General features: G+C 47.9%; 2 pseudogenes across 2 annotated transcripts; one reads left to right on the forward strand and one right to left on the reverse strand.

Moving 5' to 3' along the window:
* Positions 1 to 1,283: 1,283 nt before the first annotated feature.
* On the reverse strand, positions 1,284 to 10,249 carry LOC144152104 (baculoviral IAP repeat-containing protein 5 pseudogene; annotated as a pseudogene). 2 transcript variants are annotated; one of them, XR_013319055.1, is made up of 4 exons: positions 10,066 to 10,249; positions 9,813 to 9,984; positions 5,343 to 5,467; positions 1,284 to 2,431 (listed from the first exon to the last, which is right to left on the reverse strand). The product of XR_013319055.1 is annotated as a baculoviral IAP repeat-containing protein 5 pseudogene, transcript variant X1 (transcript). The 2 variants fall into 2 exon arrangements; XR_013319056.1 differs by lacking the exons at positions 9,813 to 9,984; positions 10,066 to 10,249 and adding an exon at positions 8,535 to 8,633.
* Positions 10,250 to 21,134: 10,885 nt separating this feature from the next.
* LOC144151992 (baculoviral IAP repeat-containing protein 5 pseudogene) lies at positions 21,135 to 22,078 on the forward strand (annotated as a pseudogene).
* Positions 22,079 to 22,362: the final 284 nt, after the last annotated feature.

The raw sequence follows: 22,362 nt of genomic DNA on the forward strand, positions 1-22,362 counted from the left end.
GGAATCACACACCCCGTTAGTCGTTCTCTGGAAATTTTGGTGAATAAAGTGTATGTTCGAGGAGATCACACACACGCAAGTAAAGTGAAACGACAGTATTCTTTATTCAGCACTTGTTGGTGTTGTCGTTGTAGTTGACGGTCATTATGACCGCCTTGTGGTCACTGAAATGTACGGTCAAGAGTTGTTGCAAGACCGCGCGTATCAGACAGTTCCTCGCAAAGGCCAGGTCGATGTAGCTGCCGTTGATGGTGGTGGGAGCCTCTAGCGGTAGGCACGTCATGGAGTGGTTGGCGAGCATGTATTCCATCAACCACTCGCCGCCCTTTCGCACGTCCACGTTAAAGTCCCTAACAACCACGACCGAGTCCGAGGGCTTTACGCGCCTGGCCACACTCTCCATCGCCGCGTCCACGTATTCGATGACGTCGTCGCGCGAGATGTTTGGCGCGAGGTAGAGGGTGACGACCACGATTCCCTCGCCCGAGTACGCGTCGGTGTAGACGGCACTGTACGGCGACTCGTCCCTGACCGGCGGGGTGGACACGGCGTGCGACACGAGGTTCGCGTAGACGTAACCGACGAGGTAGACGCCGCAGTACTCGCCCCGACTTCCGCTCCTGGCGAAGCAGCAGTCGTCGATGGGGAAGTGGGAATGCACGGGTGATGCGAAAGAATTCTTCTTGGCCAATCGCCCTAAGTGGGTATGTGCTAAAGACATTAGGAACTCTTCTTGGCCAATCGCCCTAAGTGGGTATGTGGTGCGGATGGACGGACGGCGGTGGACGCGTGATTCAGGGTCGCTGAAGAAGTTCATTCGCACTTAAAAAATTGGGCCCATCTCCCCGCGAGGGGTACTCGAGTAAATGCGTCGCATAGGGGGTGGGTGTATTGCGTTAACGTTTAGTGTTTGGGGAGTTGGTGGTAGTGAATGCGTTGTATCAGCAGCTTCTTGACGTAGTTTGAATGAGTCAAGGATATAAGGCGCGTTCGTAGCCTCCCATTCTGTGTCGGCTTTGTGGCACAGTGGGTAGAGCACCATGTACATTGCGTTCCGCCCGCAGGGCCGAGGGATCGAAACCAGGCGCCGGATAGTATTTTTTTATATATATAGTGTAGGGGGAGGGGTGCGGACTACGACTACGGATGTCAACGCGGGTGACATCGTGAGTTACTGAAATGCTCTGCATTTAAAAGCAGGTTCGACACACTCGAAGATTTTCATACTCTATATTGCAGATATTTGCGATTTCTGCTGAAACGAGACATTAAACTGCCAGAGACTTAGAGTTGCGAAGTTCCGAGATTATTAGTCAGGAAAAGCACGCAGCACTGACAGGTCGCTCTTCAGACGGGGTCCGTTGGCGTCCCTTGATAAAAACTAAAAGACCATCGAGCCACAAAATCAGAGTAGCTTAGCTTAGGACCTGCCGTACGCCGCACTCAACGCACGTTTCTCCGCAACTTGTTCAGTTCGTGGTTAACCTCATGCCGCGCTCTGTCGAGTTGGGCCGCGCGCACTTCGTACAGCTTGCGGGCTCTGTTTTTGGCGCGCTCGCACTGCAGCTTGATGTATTCGAGGCGCGTCATTTCTTGCTCCTTCTTGCCTAGTTGGACGAAGGCACAGTCGGTGGCACGCGAGTGCTCCCCGAACGGGTCGTCGTCGGGCTCCCAGCCGTCCAGCTCCTTGAAGCACACGTAGCAGCGGACGAGGTCTGGCTCGTTCTCGGTCGGGCAGTGGTAGAAGCCGGCTTCCGCCATTCTTTCCGGCGTGCATTTGCAGTTGCCCGTCAGTGGCCACTGCGCGAAAGACGCCAGTCGGTTTTCCTCCAGGTCCATGTCGAGGTCTGTTCGGTGCCGCAGCACGGTGTTCAGGGTCAGGTCGACGGCCATGGCGCAGGATGTTCAGGGTGGAAGAACTTCTCGTGGCCAGCCGCAGAGCAAGAATATCGTTGCAAGGCGACGCGGACGCGTCCGATGGGAGGTGGTGTAGCAACCGGCTGGCCGAACCGTGGCCTGAGCGTTTTGCTTCGTCTTCGTTCACGAGCTATCACCGTACGCGCTCTAAGGTTCCTTGCCCTCGTCGTCTGCGATGCTTCTTTCAGGGGGTATGTCACATGACCCCTCCCGCAGTGGAAGCAGCGTCTCGGTGCAAGCTAAATTCACGAGGAGTGGTTGTAACAATATATGGCAGAGGAAACGACCCCTTGCGGCAAGCGCGGACGAGCGACCAGATAATCGCTCTGATAATCTGATGTTACGAGCAAACCAATTCGCCCAGCGGCGCATTTTGTTGGTTCTTTGCGTACATGGAGAATGAATTTTCTATATATTTTAACACTTGTATGTTCCCATTATGTAGTATGATTGTAGTCTTGTGCATTGCTCTTTTGAAACAGTAGTGGATTTCTTTTGGTGACAGTTCCTTTACCTGCAAAAAAAATAGTGCTTACTGTAAACAGGACCATACACAAAAGGAAATCAGTTTTAACTAAGGAGGAGAAAGGTTCACGTGAATTTATAAGGCTGAGGCAAAGATTATGGTAGTCACTATATCTGCTGTGGTTCCTGTGGGGCTAAGAAGCGATTTAAAAAAAATGACGTGGTCACATGCATTTCTGCACCTACGGCATCTGGCCCCATTTTATTTTACTAGCAATGAAAACTGGCTGTTTCAAAACACTAAAGAAATTTGTTAGCTACATTTAAATTCAAGCAAAAATTATGGTGCAGCCTTTTCATGTAATAGTGTCGGCAACGTCTGCAAAAATTAGGCTCGGTAGGTTTTTCATGAAAAGTGGTTCCAGGAATTTCATTCTGCCATAGAACAAAAAAAATTAACACAATAAAAACAACAACAACAGTACTGATTTTCGCCCTGCATATTTTTGTGTTTCAGTTTGATAAGTCATCCAGAAAGGACAACACCAACTGAAGCCGAGGAAGTGGTGTAATAAATACAGTGGAACCCTGTTATTACGTTTTTTCGCCGGACCGGGAAACGAAAATGTGACAGCCGGGAAAATGTAAGTGTGAGGAAAGCCACGAAAATGGGCCGGCGTGTAACTTGCGTCGTTAAATCACCCCCTATCTTGAGCTCCATTGTTGCCAACTAGGTTTCTGCCCGCTCCGCCAAATCAAGTGGTATTTGTTGCATATTTATGTGCACATTAATGTTGCCTACAACAATTAAGACGGGCTTTAAGTCATGTTAGTCGCCGTAAAATCACTCTACTACTCGCTCGCCGTCACCCTACTCGTGAAGGTCGACAACAAAATCGGGTGTCGTGAAATCCCCGTGCCACTCACTCGCCGTTCCGACCGTCTGTATGGGGGGTGTAGAAAGCGCACTGTGTAGAAGGGCCGTGTAGAAGTACTGGCGCAAGTGACGGTATGGGTGGTGTAAAAAGCGCCGAGAGTAGCAAGGAAGGAGCAGCAGGGAAGCGCCGAGACCGATCTCAAACCTACCGAAGCGCCACCGCCTGGTCTGCGGCAGCACCGGCCCGTGCCGTGGTACTAGAAAGCCGCGCTGTGTGCCAACTGACCTATTCTAACAACGCTGCACGGAACGATTACAACAGTGCGGTGGTGCTAACATCACGTACTTCCGGTGTTTCCAAGTGAAACTTCTGTTTTAAGCTCAATGATGATCGTGATAGCACTTTCGACGGATGGCCATCTAGTGACGGCCTCTCCAACTCGCTTGCGGCTTCTTGTATCCAGTTCAGTAACAAAGTCTGCCCAAGACTCATCTAAAGCCAAAATGGCGGTACCCAAGCCGCTTCTGTCTTCGGAGTGTCAGGTTGCGACGCATTATGCGGGAACGGGCCCACAGTTGCGACGTTACAGCGGGGTTCGCAATTCATTATATCCTATGGGAGCTATGCCGGGACCGATGGCACACAAGTAACAGCCAGGAAAACGCAACAGTGAGGGACGTAACATCGGGCTTCTACTGTGTTTTCTTTATATTGTAAAACAATGGCATTGTTGATGTCTTCTTGAAAGGGAAAGAAACAACAGTATTTCTTGGACCTCTTGCATGCAGTCGTCTTTTCGAATAACGTGCAAACAATATAATATAGTTACCAGTTTCATTTTGTCTTCTTTTTCTTCTAGGGTGGGGCTGCATCTTTTCTTTCAGCGGGTTTTAAGGTGACTACTGTTTATACATAATTAGTTTTTTAAGCATTCATGAGCAGACATGTTCTGACTTGACATTGTGTGTCCAACTAGACGTATTCTGATTGTTATCATGCTAAGTGTCACGCACTGCATGCATTCTCACAATGAAGACGGACAAGTTGCGGTGAATGAATGAAAATAGAACGTAATTATGGTAAAGACGATAGTCTTTCTTGGGCTACTTAAACCCAGAAATTTTGGTCTGTCTGTCTGTCTGTCTGTCTGTCTGTCTGTCTGTCTGTCTGTGACTCGATTCAGCCACCCGGCCAAAGTAAAATTGATATTACGCAATAGTCTTATATACTCGCAGCAAAATGTAAACGTCTAAGCCTGGTTTATATGTTCATACTTGTCAACTTTGTTGAACACATTAGGCAAATATAAGACAGGAAATTAGTACAGGAGAGATATTTACAGTGTTTCTTTATTAAAAAAATTCATGGGACCTTGGTTTTTCGTTAGCAAATGATATTCTACATCCGCTGCACAAACCGCCGCCTACTGGCGGCATATAAAAAATTACGCGGCAAAAGCAACGAAAGGTTCCACTAGCTAGGTACCACGTTCTGCTTGGAACGCACGTGGAGCACGGCCACGCGTATCTATAAACCTTGTAGTCGGCCGCCTCCATTCACGCGCGCCTCCGCCGTACTGCAGCGCTGGCATCAAGGAACCCGGCCCGGAATCGCCTTGAGCAAACGTTCAGTGTGTTTACCTCGGGATGAGCGCGACGGTGCAGGAACAGCATGAGAGGTCAGCGGGAAAGCAAAGGGGGGCATTTCCTTGGCAAATATCTACAAAGTATATCGTCTTTTGACGACATTTTCAACCAAAGGAGCCGATAGGCGGCCAATTTTATCAGCATGTGACCGCATAAAAGGCCACGTACGTGAGGAAGACTGTTCTCTCTCTCACAGTAATGGGCATCGTATGATGCAGGAAAATAATAGGCGCTTCCCTGCCAATGAAGGAATATACCACATTTCAAACTGAATGCAGATGCCTATTGATAGCTTCCCTCCTGCTTAGAGATGGCCTTTTCCCTGCATATACTAACTTATAAATGTAGCATAGAATGCTTGGCTGCAGAAGCTCTGATAAACAAAAATGACAAGAATGAGAAGATGGGCATTGCTTCCACAGATACTTTTTCTTACCATTTGTGAAACAAATTTCCGATGAGAGTCTTTGGAGCTTGGCAAGAAACTGTTTCAATGCACGAGACAAACCGTGGTGACCAAAAACCATTCCATCAGCCCCTACAGCTTGTGACATTATGCAGCTGAAAGAATGCAAAATAAAAGATCTACATATGAATGAATGAATTTATGACAAGTAAAAAATGGAAAGGAAGGTCCACCAGCACACGCAATTTGTCACACCTACTTGATTTTCCCGTGCCTAGACATTAAAGGCGCCTTTACTAATAAAACACAAATCAGGGCGGGAGGAGGGGTGTAAAATGTTTAAAGATGCATTGCAAAAGAATGTGTCGAGTTTTCACTTAAACACCATGGATGTGCTGCTTTACGTAAAAGGCGTTTCTTACTAGTTTAGCTGTGGGTGGCTTTTTTGCACAGCTTAAATGCCACGCGGAAAAGCCAATCTAATCTAACAGCTCAAGACGAGGTACAAGCGCAGGTGCGCCTTATTAAAAAGGCCCATCTCCCCGCGAGGGGGACTCAAGTAAATGTGTCGCATAGGGGGTGGGTGTATTGCGTTAACGTTTAGTGTTTGGGGAGTTGGTGGTAGTGAATGCGTTGTATCAGCAGCTTCTTGACGTAGTTTGAATGAGTCAAGGATATAAGTCGCGTTCGTAGCCTTTCATTCTGTGTCGGCTTTGTGGCGCAGTGGGTAGAGCACCATGTACCTTGCGTTCCGCCCGCAGGGTCGTGGGATCGAAACCAGGCGCCTGTAAGTATTATTTTTTTATATAGTGTAGGGGGAGGGGTGCGGGCCTGTTGTTGAGAGCGAGGAGGGTAGCGTGATGCGGGAGAGGAGGAATGGGGGAGAGGGCGCACCTGCGCGCTGAGCTGTTGCGGACGGACGGCGGACGCTACATGTGAGTTAAAGAAATGCTCTGCATTTAAAAGCAAAGCTTTGCTACTTGCGTCCAGCGATTTTGTGGCGCATGCGCAAGGTGAACTTTCGACCGGACACACACACCCCCGGCAACACACCCCGAGACGCGCATCGCGTGATTCGCCGCTACCGCTGTCGGCGCTGCTGCGGGCGCCGGGCTTTAACCGCCGGCCCTATAAAAGTTTTTTAGATGCGACGCTGAGAGCAACTCTTGTCGGCGGCCCTGTCCTTCCTGCGTGCGTCCGTCGTCGTCGTCGGCGGCGTCCGCACTCTCCTCCGCTCACCCCCTCTCCCCTCCGATAGCGAACACTCTCTCGCGAGGGGCATTGGATTGGATTCGATTGGCTTGGCTTGCCTTGGATTAAAGTAGATTGTGTTGGATTGTGTTGCGTCATAGCCGCGGCAGACGCACTGGCCCCGGCGCGTGCCCAGGTGAGAGCGATCAGTCTCTCTCAACATCTGCGGGTGTGCGGCCCAGCGCGCTCTCACTCCGCCGGTGGGCGGCGCTGCGCATGTGCAGTACTCTCTTTCTCCGCGGTCTCCTCTCCTTCGGGGGCGCTGCGCATATAACCGGTGTGCCGCTCTCGGGCGGCCTTTCGTCGACGGTTGCTTTCCGCTTGCGCTTGAACCCCCCCTCAGCATCGCATCACACCAGGGTTCCCGCGAGGGGAGGTGGGCGTAATTTTTTTCCAATCCAAAATCAGCGTTCACCACCGCCGCTGCGGCCGAGGCGGGCGACCGCCCTCGCAGCCTCTCATGCATGCGGCGCTGGGTCGTTTCGGTCTATGTGACTAGTCTTGCGTCCTGCGAAGAGTAACGGTGCGTTCGCCTGGCCTCTTTCTGTGAGCATTGCCCGGAACCATGGAGGAAAAAAAAATCCTCCGTCGCATGCCCCCGCGCGAGGGACATGAGTAAATGCAGAGCATTGGGGTCGTTTACGTGGCGTAGGGTTGGTGGTGGTGGTGGTGGTGGTGGTAGTTGTTGGTGGTTGTTGTTGGTGGTGGTAGTTGGGTTTGAGAGAGAGAGAGAGAGGAGAGAGACGTAAGTAGGTAACGTCAACTTGTTGTTATTTATTGCCATCACTTGCACCCCCCCCCCCCAATCGGTGGGATCTTTATAGTTTCTCTTCTTCGCTTGCGTTCGGCGTCGGCAGCGCGCCGCCTCGCCCCCTTGTCTTCTGCCGACGTCGACGAAGACGATGGTACGATGTCTTGTACTGGTTCCGCGACGCTGATGTTGGATTGCGTCGCGGTACTAGTTGAAGGTCCTGCTTCCATCGCTTATCAACTGCGACCGCCGACGAACGCAAGAGAAGAGAGCGCAGGAGTTGACTGGAGTGGAGCCCGCGCCAACCCGCTTTATAGGGGGTGGTTGTATTGCGGTAACGTTTATTGCTTGGGGGTTTGTGCTATCACGTGTACACCACGCAGCTATCACGCCGCTAGCACGCCGCTGAGTCGCCAACGCACTCCGCTGACGACGTAGTTTGAATGAGTCAAGGATATAAGGCGCGTTCGTAGCCTTTGATTCTGTGTCGTTTTGTGGCAAAGTGGGTAGAGCACCATGTACCCTGCGTTCCGCCCGCAGGGTCGTGGGGTCGAAATCAGGCGCCGGTAACTGTTATTTCTTCTTCTTTTTATAGTGTAGGGGGAGGCTGGCTGCTGCGGACGCCGACGCACGGGTGACATCGTGAGTTATACAAATGCTCTGCATTTAAAAAGCTTAGGAGAGGCCCCCGCTATTCCCGCGCATTGGGGAAAGTGTGGAGGAAGTGACGTGTTTTCGGCGGCCATTGGAAGTCGCGTTTGCTATGGCGTCCTATGCCGCCCGCCAGCCATGGAGGAAAGGCAGCGCCTGCCTTGTCGTCCGATTGCGAAGATTGCTGCTTCGCTTTGCTGAGCTGTGGTTTTACGGAACTCGAAAAGGATGCTGCGAGTTGTGGTAGCTGCGACGATGTGAATATGCCATTTAATTTCTACTCGCAAGTCGGTCAAGCTTTTCCTCCGGTCGTGATCACGGCGCGCCTATTGAAGTGCAGATATCGTGAACGCGCCGTCGCGTCGTACGCGCGGACCCCCGTCAAGTAAATGTTCGGGAAGTGATACACGGTGTGCAGTGCGTAGGAGACTTGCAAGCGAACGATTCCTAACTGAATTTTTTTGGTTATCTCAGCTGCATGTAGTTTGCTAGGCCGGTGATGCGCGGCAGTGCCTTTGCAATTGTTACAAGGTAGATTTCCGGTTGATATAATTCCATCGTCGTATTACCTTGGTAGGTGTCCGTCTGTTGACTGGAAGAGTGCTGGATCTGGAATCTGGATCTTTTTGTGGTCTCGCTCTGGATTTCGCTTTTCAACGCTTTAGCTGACTGCGAGGTTAGTGTATGAACGTTTTCAACTGATATCACCTTGAATTTTTTGACACTGAGACAAGTGTCGAAAAAAACGTCTATTTTCGCAAAAAATTCTATCGAAGGCATGCCAACAACGCTAAAAACATTCTATTAAAATTGTACCTCCTTATACATTTCCAACGTGTTTTGGTTCATATTTTCATGTTCGCATTTCAAGACTGCATGCATGCATACAATTTGTTTACGAGGCGCACTTTGTCGTGCATGGACAAAAATGAACACACATTTATTATGATGCACTTGATCCGCAATATGCCAAGAACGTGCGTATATACTTTAGCTAATATGTCACTCGATCGAACGTAGTTTATCTCAGACAGTGGTGATCTCGCTAAGGGTGAACACGGGAGCGCGTGGCCGCCGGTACTATCAGAGCAGCCTACGGTGCCCAGCGCGAACCATCACGCATGCGTTGTGCGTGCCGAGCGAGACTATGCTTTCAGCGCACGCACAGCGTTGACAGCGTCATCGGAGCGTCTGCGCGTAGTCTGCTATGTTTATCGCTCGTGCAGCGGTGGAGCTGTCAGGCACTGTATGAATGAGTGGAAACTAAAATCCACGTGAAAAATGTTTCCGTGTGAGCGGTAAATCGTTATTTAGCTCCAATACAATGGTTTCGGCACAGGAGCGTAACCCGCCATCATGTTTCAGACAGACTCAATCAAAAGATCATGCAGATTTTGACAGCACTTTGTTTTTGGAAGTGCTTACAAAAAGTCTTTTAAATGCACATAGAAGCATGCAATTCAAGGCTTCGAAGGTGGTCACTCAAATGTGGCGCAGGCGCTAAGACCTTCATTTAATATACGGGAGAAAACTATCATCCTTTACATTTTTTATATTTGGGCGTTTTCATGCAAGGATCCAGGAATCGCGGATCAAAGCAAGGTACCATTAACAGACGAGACGCAACATAGCAGACGACGAGCAGACGCTCCTATGACGCGATGCGCGCGCTGAAAGCAAAATATCGCTCGGCACGCACGGCGCATGCGTTATGGTTCGCGCTGGGCACGGTAGGCTGCTATGATAGTACCGGCGGCCACGCGTTCCCGTGTTCACCCTTAGCGAGATCACCACTGTACGTAGTTTGAGTGCATGGCCGCAGCAAACGCTAAACTTTGGTGCCTTACCAGGACCGCAGGAACCGCATCTGTGCGCAGCCGAATCAATCTCGGTGACGAAAAATCAAAGTCGCTCAAGCGAAAGTGCTTCGAACAGACAAACGCAAACTTGGGCACTTTCCAGTCCCGTAGCCGCACGGTGTTCGCCCACTGTTTGCGGTGTTCTCCATCGCTTGGGAACCTATAAGCGGCGGCGATTGCAAACAAAAGATTAATGCATACCAATGTACAGCAATACTAGTCAGCGGAATGATGCACTCACCGGTGGAAAGTGACGCCCGATTCCTTGGGTACCGATCACGACTTGCAGCCTGGCACCGAGCATTGCGGCATTGTTAAAGCGAGCCGCTTCGCAAAGCTGCTGCGGCCACACTCAAGGCCGTGTAACCGTGCGTCTAGGTTCACGGTCACGCGCTGCAAAACGGCCTTCTAAGTTCTACCTGCCTATCAGCTGATTTCCGCCGGCTCGGCGCTGGCAGATGCAGACAAGAGAGGCGATACAGGACGGAGGAGGCGGAGAAGGTGCACCGAGAGAGAGGGAAAAAGAGTCCGCTATTCGACTTACAAATATGGCGTTTCCGGCTGCGCTGGGTGTGACGTCAGGGCCTCTCCTAAACTTTTTTTTTCCTCCATGCCCGAAACCGAACGGCTTTGAGACGTGGTCGGCAATACAGCTCAATCAAAGGTTGGCAAATCGAAACCAAGACTCAACCAGACTAAGGCAAGCGTTTGCTTTGCATATCCAAGGTTAGCAGAGCTAAGCCGCAGCCATTCTTTCCATTTCTACGCAAGAGTTCCCGTAGAGCAGGGGTCTCAAACACGCGGCCCGCGGGCCGCATGCGGCCCGCGGACCTTTTGATTGCGGCCCGCGGCCCTCTCATGAGCGTCTTGGTTCATTAATTTTTGTTTTTTTTTAAGCAAATACGTGACTGCGCGCCCTGCTTGTGTATCCAAAGACGCAGATGGCCAGAGACTGCTCGAAAACGCGTGGATACCGTCTTTCACGGCTTTGCATTACCAGAGTGGACACCCCTTTTTTCCGGAGGCCCCTCCATTCGGGCGCCGTTAAGTCGGGTGCACAATGGTCGCAAGCAACTGAGACTTGGGAATCTGGCACTCTACCGTGCGCACAGGGCTGGGCGAGCACAGGCCGCGGAGAAACTCCCCGTTGCGTTTTATGACCCAGCGAACGGGGCTGCACGCCGCTATTGAGAAGACGCGACTTGACCGTAGTTCCAAGCTTCCGAGAAAGTGCAAAGGTTTCCGGGAGGTTGTGGTGTTTGGGGATATTTGCTTTCCTGTTCGTCTTCGTGTCAAACACTTTTAATTCGCTGCAGATATGGTGAAAAGGGCGCAGCCACATGTCGGATTCTGCGTTCAGGCTCCAAAATTCGCCCACGTGCGTTTAGGGGCGGGTAGCAGCGTTATTTCTGGCCTTGGAGAGAGCGACATCGCGCTGCTGAGGAAAAGACTGCACATTGCACCTCGAAACTGTGTACTCCCAGACATCAAACGCCTCATGTCGAGAAACAAAACTAAGCGCCTATCCTCCGACTCGCAACCTGTTGACAGCACTGTGAAAGGTAGCGGCGCCCCAAGTGAATCATGATAGAGCGCACTACATAATTGTGCTCCTACGCGCCTGTCGCCTCGGTAAATGTGACAGCTGTCTTTTTGACCTGTCGTTTTTTGGAAGATCTGCAAACGACGAAGGTTTCTGGGGTGGAAGTCTAACGGGCCACAATGTCGTTGACCAAGCAGTCTGCAAAACGCAAGTGGAAGACGAGAAGAGGTTCTTTCAGAAGCGATGGTAACTTTCTTATTTCTCTACGGAATCAAGAGAGAAGGTGTGCTCAGTCTGGCACCAGGCTGTGGCTGCGCCGAAGGAGTACAATGTTCGACGCCACTTCACGTCTTGCCATCACGAGAATTATGGTGCTCTTACTGGCAACGTTCGCGAGCACACCGTGACTCAACTGAAGGCGACGTTGGGAGAGCAGCAAAACCTGTTCAAAAAGGCGGCCAACGCAAGCGAAGAAACGGTAAGGGCAAGCTTCGTCATTTCTGAGCTTATCGCCAAATCATCCAAGCCCTTCACTGAAGGTCTGTTCGTGAAGCAGTGCCTGCTCGGAGTCGCTGATGCTACCTGTCCTAGTGTGAAAAAGACATTCGAGAAAATAAGCCTATCTCCAAACACAGGCGCCCAGAGAATTAACCAGATCAGTGGAGACGTTGAAAAAGGATTAATCAACCGATGCCACGAGTTTCAAGCATTCTCTATTGCCGTTGATGAAAGTACTGCCATTACAGACAACGCACAATGTGCTATTTTTGTAAGGGCTGTCGACAAAAATGTGAACGTCAGTGAGGAACTCCTGGACCTAATCCCAATTAAAGGCACGACCATGCACAGGGGAGGATATTCTTTCTGTTCTCGAAAGAGTGGTCGAACACGCTGAATTACAGTCGGAAAAGGTGGTTTGTTTGGCTACAGACGGTGCCCCTTCAATGGTGGGATGCAAGAGCGGGCTTGTTGGTCGATTGCGGACGAAACTCGCTGCACTCGGAATCACCAATCAATTTGCCGCAGTTCACTGCATTTTGCACCAAGAAACGCTGTGCGGCAAGTCTCTGCAAATGAAGAGCGTCATGGAAATCATGCTCAGCAGAGTGAACTTCATGCGTTCAAGAGCTCTTAACCACCGTCAATTCGTATCTCTTTTAGAAGTGGTTGGCAGCGAATATGGTGAAATTTTGTAGCATACAGAGGTGCGATGGCTGAGTCGTGGAAGAGTGCTGAAACGATTTTGTGATCTCCGAGGCAAAATTGACGCCTTCATGAAGAGCAAAAACAGGGCCATTGTTGAGCAGTCAGACGAAACGTGGCTTCTCTCCCTTGCGTTCCTCTCTGACATCAATGATCATTTCAACTGCCTCAACGTTAAACTTCAGAAAAAAAACTGATCACAAAAATGCATGGCGACATTTAGGCCTTTCAATTCAAATAGCAGCTTTGGGAGACACAGATGAGAATTCAGAAGTTTGATCATTTTCTAACCCTGAAGTCGCTGGAGAACGTGGGTAAACAATCCTGTGATGACTTCGCTGACCTCCTTCATGATTTCCAAAGAGAATTCGGGGGACGCTTCCAAGACATCACCAGCCTCGCCGATGAATTCCGGATTTCTTCGTTGCCGTTTTCGGAGCCGGTGGATGACGCCGCGCCCGAGCTACAGATGGAACTTCTTCAGCTGCAGGCTAACACCCCGTTGAAGGAGACATTTCAGGACGTGGTTGTACCAGACTTCTACAGGTTTCTTGACGACGCAACCTTCCCGGCGCTACGTAAACAGGCTGCCAGGATGTTCGGAAGCACCTACTTGTGCGAACACCTGTTTTCCTTGTTGAAAATGAACAAGTCAGCTCTCCGGTCGAGGATGACTGATGAGCCCCTGCCATCGACCATGAGGATCGTTTCCGCGCAAGAAGTTCTTGTGGACTTTTCTTCTCTAGTCGCAGCAAGCGTTGCCAGGCATCCAGCCAGCATGTTTAGAACAATAGCAGCTATATTGTTCTTCTCAAGGAATCAAGTTTTGTGACTTTCCTAAATGATACTCGCAATATTTGCTCGTTTATTACTATGAATAACGCTTTATTCAAGTAAGATACACAGACGCGACTGCCTTCAAGCCTTTTTTTTTGTGAGGCACCGAATGCAGTCACCATGTGTTAAAGCATAATTGTGGAACAAATACTTTATATTTCAGAATCGGCGTCCCCGTTTTAGTCATCCTGTAGATCAGTATCGATATGCGTATTAAATTCTGACGCCAATTCTATTCAAGAATGACCAAGAATATGTACATGTGGGAAAGACAAAAAGACCTACTTGTTTCTTTCAAATTGCAGCGTTATCTCACATTTTGTTACCCCCCCCCCCCCCTTTGTTTCAACCTTCTTGAATATCCCGGCCCTTGCGGGACTAAAATTCGTGACTGCGGCCCGCTAACTCATGTGAGTTTGAGAGCCCTGCCGTAGAGCATGCAGCGGTAAATTGCTGAAATATTCAAGTAATTTCATGTTTTGTGCGCCGACGAAGCCACTTCGCGCTATGAGGCAGGGGGGTAGCGTACTAGACATCGCTCTTGAGGACCTCGCGTTGCCACAGAGCAACAACAAGACGGGAGGGGGAGCGAGGCCTCCCGGCGCTCGTCATCGGTTAAGCTAGCAGGGGCCCTATTCTCGACTGCACAAATTGCCGGCAATTGTGGCAATTTGCCGGAAGTCTTTTCTGATTGGCTTTCAATTTTGGTCACGTGCTTCCGGTTGACAAAGCGGTTGTGTGTGCTGTCATCATTTTGACGTTTCATGTCGTCCACGGACACCAGTTCTAAAGTTTGCCTTATTTCTCGTTACTAAAGGCGCATAATTCTTGGCCGGCAATGAAAAACCAGACTAAATGCAGCGGACATGACAACGTAAGCCTGTCTTTGCTATTCAACAACAATACTGCTTGTAATACATACCCCGTCTGTGATTGGCTGAGAAGGCGTGACATAATTTAAACAGTTGGCGGGAACGATTACGTCATGCTTTGGCAACTTCAGCCTGCGTAAAAGTGACGTAATGCTACGTAACAGCTTGAAAATGGCGGTTGTTTTTGTCGCAAAATACAAGCAAAATAGGGAACAATATTGCCCCGGCTTATGGCGCTGCGAAATGTGCGGCAATTTTCAGCAGGCGCAGTTTCGCATGCGCGCTGTTTAAAGCATGTTTCCTACCGAAACAAATTATATTTTCAACTGCTTCCAAGTCAGACTTGGCACGGCGGGGGCAGCACGGACAACCAACGTAATCGCTGCACCTGCTATCTTTGCAGTTTCTGCGAAATCTTCCTTGGCGAGGCGACTGTTTTGTCTTCAAGCATCGGCTTTTGCTGCTGCGGGAAAGGAACGTCGGAGACAGCGCAAGCGCGTCACCGGCATCACATCCGCCAGGGGAAGCAGGCGCTATAAAGACGGCTGTGCTCGATAGCTACGGTCACTTGGCACGGCGGAGGCAGCACGGACAACCAACGTAATCGCTGCACCTGCTATCTTTGCAGGTTGGCATTTTTTCTACACTTCTTTTCTCAACATAAAATATTTGTTTTTTGCTGCCTTGACTGCTGCCAAGTTCTGAGTGCTGTTTTGTTTGTATGGCATTTTTCGCTGTAGCGTACCATGGCTGACCTTGCTCGTTTTCAAGATGAGTTGAGAAAAGAAATGAATGACTTTAAGGCAAAGTTGGAGCGTGATTTACGTAAAGAAATCCGCGAACTAAAGTCAAGCCTGGACTTTTTCAATGAGCAATTTGAACAGGCAAAGCAGGAGCGAAGTGAGCTAGAGAAGGAAAACAAATCTCTCAAGAACACAAACGAAAAGCTACTTTTGGACTGCGAAGCTCTGCGAAAACAAGTGTTGCAGCATGAGCAACGCATTACTGCCTCGGAGCAGTATTCCAGGAAGTCTAACCTTGAAGTGAAGGGTTTACCGTTCGCTGAGGATGAAAACCTTGTTGACACCGTCAGCGAGATCGGTAGACTTGTAAACGAGCCCATTTCGGAATCAGATATTGATGCCTGCCACCGTGGTCCGGCGAAAAACCAGAATGTTGCTCCCAACATTATCTTGCAATTCAAATGCCGTTCAAAGCGTGACGCGGTGCTAGAAAAGGCAAGAAAAATGAAACTTTCGACGCATGACTTTGGCCACGAGTCTAGCGAACCTGTTTTCATCAACGAGCACCTTTGCCCTGCGATGAAACAGTTGCTGGGCATGGCTATTGCACAAAAAATGGCGAAAAACTGGCTTTTCGTTTGGACACGTGGTGGCAAGGTCTATGCGCGAAAAGATGAAAAATCTTCCCTCGTGCACATTCGAAGCGCACATGATGTAGAAAAGATTGTGTAAACTGGTCAGGCTTTCGTTGCCTGAACAGTCTATCTTGAAAGATGACCGCGTCACCACGTGATGTTAGCGACATAGTTGAAACCAACCCCGATGTACGGTTTTCTTGCCTACACCTTAACATTCGTTCGGCGAGACACAAGGAAGACGAATTGTCAGTATTTCTGGATGAGTTTACTTTTGAGTTTGATGCTGTCATGTTGACAGAAACATGGTATACGTGCAATGGTGAAATTTACAAGCGTGACGGATATCGAAGCTTTTTTGTGAATCGATCTAGTAGAAATGGAGGCGGGCTGGCTATCTTGCTTAAAAATATGTTTGATTGTGACATCCTGTCAGACTTTTCTTTCATAACCAACGCCGTTGAATGCTTAACCGTTATATCTAATAATTCTATTTATTCCGTAGCGTACCGACCCCCTGATGCCGATGTAAATATATTTATTGAATTTTTGGACCGCCTTCTCATATATGTGAACAACAACAAATTCAATTTAATTCTTGGGGGGGACTTCAACATCGACCTCCTGAAACGATCTCCTGCTCAGGAAGCTTTTTTATTAACGGTAGAATCAAATGGCAACTCTATTCTGACACAGACGGCTACACGCGTTACAATGCACTCAGCCACACTTATTGATGTATTTATCTCTAACATAAATATCAGTAACTTACTTTCAGGTGTACTGCACAGTGCAATCAGCGATCACTTTCCCATTTATGTACTTGCGAAATGTGTCACTGGTAAACAACACGAATTGCCAGCACAGAATACAGCCCAAAAGATAACGCCTGGCACTCTAACATCCTTTTTCTCTGCTCTTTCAAATCAACATTGGGATGACGTATTTTGCTCTGAAAATACTGACGAGGCGTACGAGGCATTTATTATCTGCTTTAAGCGCATATACCATGCCCACTTTCCTGAGAAAACCGTGATAAAGTCTACGAAATCTCGTAAGCCGTGGATAAATCGAGAATGCCTTAAAATGATAAGAAAGAAAAACCAGTTATATAAGAAATTTATGAGAACAAAGTCCCCCACTGATCTAGCAAGCTTTAGAAAATACCGCAACAAAGTAACGTCTTTTCTTAAAAACGAAAAAAGAAACTTTTTACATAATGAGTTTGCTAAGGAATTCTGCGACGGTAGTGCACAAGTCTGGAAAAAAGTTAATAAATTATTAAACCGTGTCCCATCTGTATCAGGAGTCACAGATCTTGTTTTTGAGGGTGAACGTATTGAGGGTCTGGAACTTGCAGAGAAATTTAATGAGTTTTTCAAAGATACTATAAATACCGGTTTGACTTCTGACATTATTTACAATACTATACGACGAAACAACAATAGCATATTTTTGGAACCAATTGATGATATCGAGGTATTCAACATTTTTTCTTCCTTTAAGAACAGCAGGTCTTGCGACATAGATGGAATTCAAATCGCACCAGTAAAGTTTGTCCTCACTCTAATAGTTCCTGCATTAACGCATATTTATAACCTTGCCTTATTAACTGGAACTTTTCCAAGGTAATTGCAGAAATCTAAGGTAATTGTATTTTATAAAGGCGGAGATAAAAATAGCTTCTCGAGTTATAGACCGATTTCTATATTACCGGGTTTTTCAAAAGCCTTAGAGAAAATTATTGAAAAAAGGCTAGTTAAATTTTGCAACAGGTTCAAGTTGTTATCCACATCCCAACATGGTTTTATGCGATGTAAATCTACTGAATCAGCTCTATTGTCTCAGAAAGAAATTATTCTTAGCGCTTTTGAAAATAAAGAATTATGCGTGGGCATCTTTATAGATTTTTCGAAGGCTTTCGATCACCTTAACCATAACACATTACTTAAAAAATTAGAACTCTATGGCATACGAGGCACTCCACTTGAACTCCTTAAATCTTACCTAGGTCATCGTCTACAATGCGTTAAAATAGGGCAACATACATCCTCCTTTCAAACTGTCAGTGCTGGTGTGCCACAGGGCAGTATTTTAGGGCCACTTCTTTTTATTTTATATATAAATGACCTTGTTTTGACTGACAGCAAGCCGACGTTTGTAATTCATGCAGACGATGCAAGTTTGTTTTTCACAGGTAGATCCACCCAATCTTTGGTTCCTCTTATAAACAATGTTCTCGCTAAAGTTAAGGTTTGGAGTGAAGCAAACTCATTACTTATAAACACAAAAAAGACGAAGGCCATTCTTTTCAGTACAAGACAATTTTCCACTCCACCCGATATGGGTATATACATAGGTAATTCACAGGTACAGTTTGTAGATACCGTCAAGATCTTGGGAGTATTTTTTAATAAGACCATGAGTTGGGACGCTGAGATTCAGTTCATACTGGGGAATTTGGCAAAGTGCACCGGAATTCTCGCGAAATTTCGGTATTTTCTGCCAGCGCATATAAAATTAATAATTTATAATGCACTTTTTGTATCACACCTAAATTACTGTTTCTTGGTTTGGGGTACCACCACAAAAACAAATATTAATAAAATATACATGCTTCAGAAGAAAGCCGTCCGCTATATTGCAAACGTACACTACCTTGCTCACACAGAAGAACTGTTTACTCGTTTCCACATATCACCGATTAATACAATGTACGAATATCATTTAGCCTTAAAATATAAGCGATGTATCCGACACAACCAACTTAGTTTTCTTGAAATACCCTGTCTCAGACAAAATCTCGCAGAATATTCGTTTCGCAAAAAAAGAAATTTGGCACATTCCTTTCTCTCGTACAATGTACGGACACCAAATGCTCCGAAACACCTTGCCCTCTGTTTTGAATAAATTATTGTCAAAGGATGTAATTCCCGAAACATGTTCACCTGCTGCCCTTAGAAGTGCATTATGTATCTAATCATTTCATTTGTGATGTTGTGTTCACATATTTTCTTTTCTCTCTCGTTCACCATACCTGCATTTCGCTTTTTCCCTGTTTGTTTTATGCAGTGGTGATACTACTTTGGTTTTATGCTTTTTTTTTGTTGTTTTTTATGCTTTTTTTATGCTTTGTTCGTAAGTTCGTCTGCGATTGTGTTGTTCTTGCAATATTAGGGATAATGTTGTCATATACGCTCTGTGCGATTTCGCTGTATGCCTTGTACATGGGGGGCTCGGGCGTCCCTCAAGTGATTTTTTTCACTTTTTGCCCGGGCCTACCCGCATCGTTCTTTTTGACGATGTAAATAAAACTCACTTTGACTTTGACTTTGAACATACAAATAACATGCAGTATTTTGCTTTTATGTTTGGCAATGAAATAAAAATTATTTGTTTGGCGTAACCGCAGCTTAAGAGGGCAGCACAAGCCTCTCCATGACAAAGAGAACCCAATGTATGGCATTTGTCCATACTTGTCCTAGTAAGCTGTTGGGTCACATGATCGAACTCAAGAGAAAAATAACAATGAAAATTGACTATTTTGTTCATTGCAGCGCTGATTGCAGTCGAGCTTGACGAATGAGTGAATCGGCGACATCGGTGCGCTCCGCGGTTATCAGGCGTAGCGCTTCGCTGCTCTTATGTGTCATAGAAGCGATAGTCGCGGCCGTCTTTTTCTGTGATCACGCCATAAACTTGTAACATAGCAGCAGACGATGGCGTGGCGGCGGTGGCGGCAGGGAAGGTGATAACGCAACAAAGCTTGCATTGAAGCAGAGAGCCCAGCTATGTTAATAAAAGCGATTGAGAGAAATAAATAGATACGGTAAAAAAATTTTGTGATGTTCTTTAGCTCGACATCCGCCTTTCGCTCGCTTTTGGATCAACGTTACTCGATCGCCTTGTGGTGTTGGCGCCAAGTTTGACCTCCAGAAATGTGTTTTTCTTGTCAGCCTCAGCTGCCGTCTTAATTTTTATAGTACATGCCAAGTGTTTTTTATATCTTTCTTGCACAATATTTGATACCTTGGTAGCGATCTTTATGAGTGACTCGTCAAATTACACTGCATGTCGTCATAGCTATAGGTGCAGCACGTCACTGATTGCTTACGTCGTGCTTACGCAAAAAAACATGGGCGAAATGCCGGCAATTTGTGCAGTCGAGAATAGGGCCCCAGGTGGTCGAAATTAATCCGGAGCCCTCCACTACGGCGCGCCTCATCGCCTGCGTTGCGTCGGCGCGTTAAACCCTGCAATCAATCAATCAATCCAAAAGCGATCGAAAGGCGGATGTCCACCTAAGAGCATCACACAATTTTTTACCGTATCTATTTATTTCTTTCAATCGCTTTTAGTAACGTAGCTGAGCTCTCTGCTTCAATGCAAGCTTTGTTGCGTTATCACCTTCCCTGCCGCCACCACCGCCACGCCATCGTCTGCTTCTATGTTACAAGTTTATGGCGTGTTCACAGAAAAAGACGGCCGCGACTATCGCTTCTATGACACATAAGAGCAGCGAAGCGCTACGCCTGATAACCGCGGAGCGCACCGATGTCGCCGATTCACTCAGTCGTCAAGCTGGACTTCAGTCAGCGGTGTAATGAACCAAATAGCCACTTTTCTTTGTTATTTTTTCTCTTGAGTTCGATCATATGACCCAACAGCTTACTAGGACGAGTATGGACAAATGCCATGCATTGGGTTCTCTTTGGCATGGAGAGGCTTGTACTGCCATATTATGCTGCGGTTACGCCAAACAAATAATTTTTATTTTATTGCCAAACATAAAAGCAGAATACTGCACGTTATTTGTATGCTCCATGATCGCTGACTTGGAAGCAGTTGAAACTATAATTTGTTTCGGTAGGAACATGCTTTAAACAGCGCGCATGCGAAACTGCGTCTGCTGCAAATTGCCGCACATTTCGCGGCGCCGTAAGCCGGGGCAATTTTTTGCCCTATTTTGCTTGTATTTTGCGACAAAAACAACCGCCATTTTTATGCTGTTCCGTAGCATTACGTCACTTTTACGCTGGCTGAAGTTGCCAATGCATGACGTAATCGTTCCCGCCAACTGTTTAATTCACGTCACGCCTTCTCAGCCAATCACAGAAGGGGTGTGTATTACAAGCAGTATTGTTGAGTAGCAAAGACAGGCTTACGTTGTCATGTCCGCTGCATTTAGTCCGGTTTCTCATTGCCCGCCAAGAATTATGCGCCTTTAGTAACGAGAAATAAGGCAAACTTTAGAACTGCTGTCCGTAAACGACATAAAACGTCAAATTGACGACAGCACACACAACCGCTTTGTCAACCGGAAGCACGTGACCAAAATTGAAAGCCAATCAGAAAAGACTTCCGGCAAATTGCCACAATTGCCGGCAATTTGTGCAGTCGAGAATAGGGCCCTTGGTTATAATTGTGACGTTATCTGGTCGCTCGTCCGCGCTTGCCGCAATGTGGCGTTTACTCTCCCATATATTGTTACAACCACTCCTCCTTAATGTAGCTTGCACCGAGACGGTGCTTCCACTGCCCGAGGGGCCATGTAACAAACCCTACTGAACGAAGCATCGCAGACGACGAGGACAAGGAACCTTACAGCGCGTACGGTGATCGCTCGTGAACGAAGACGAAGAAAACGCTCGGAGTGCGGTTCGGCCAACCGTTTGCTACTACACCACCTCTCATCGGACGCGTCCCCGTCGCCTTGCAACAATATACTTGCTCTGCGGCTGGCCACGAGCAGTCCGTCTACCCTGAACATCCTGCGCCATGGCCGTCGACCTGACCCTGAACACCGTGCTGCTGCACCGAACAGACCTCGAGATGGACCTGGAGGAAAACCGACTGGCGTCTTTCGCGCAGTGGCCACTGACGGGCAACTGCAAATGCACGCCGGAAAGAATGGCGGAAGCCGGCTTCTACCACTGCCCGACCGAGAACGAGCCGGACCTCGTGCGCTGCTACGTATGCTTCAAGGAGCTGGACGGCTGGGAGCCCGACGACGACCCGTTCGGGGAGCACTCGCGTGCCACCGACTGCGCCTTCGTCCAACTGGGAAAGAAGGAGCGCGAAATGACGCGCCTCGACTACGTCAAGCTGCAGTGCGAGCGTGCCAAGAACAGAGCCCGCAAGCTGTACGAAGTGCGCGGGGCTCAACTCGACAGAGCGCAGCGCGAGGTTAAGCACGAACTGGACAAGGTGCGGAGGAACGTGCGTTGAGTGCCGCGTACGGCGGATAAGCTACGCCTAGTTAGTGGCTTGATGGTCTTTTAGTTTTTATCTAGGGACGTCAACGAACAAGCGATCTTTCAGTGCTGCGTGCTTTTCATCTCCAATAATCTTGGAACTCCGCAACTTTCACGTCTCTGGACGCTTAACTCGCTCGCTTCTGCAGAAATCGAAAATATTTGAAATAAAGGGTATGAAAATCTTCAACTGTGTCGAACCCTGCTTTTTCATTTGTTTAACGGGTTACAAAATAGCTCAAGGCACATGTTAACTCAGATCCCCAAATATAATACACGCTTGTACTGAAGTAACAAGCCAGTATATTTGAGGGTGTGCGACCGTTTGAAACCTTGAATACTCGGCGAATCGTTTTTTTTTTTTTGTATTCCATTTGCAGCACTGTTTTAAATATTTGAAATTTTTGAACCGAAACTTCGCGTATATAAAGTGGTTTTTTCGCCTTCATGA

The sequence above is a fragment of the Haemaphysalis longicornis genome, unplaced genomic scaffold (genome assembly GCF_048455015.1).
Source record: "Haemaphysalis longicornis isolate Haplotype H1 unplaced genomic scaffold, Haemaphysalis longicornis Haplotype H1 scaffold_9, whole genome shotgun sequence".
NCBI lineage: Eukaryota > Metazoa > Arthropoda > Arachnida > Ixodida > Ixodidae > Haemaphysalis > Haemaphysalis longicornis.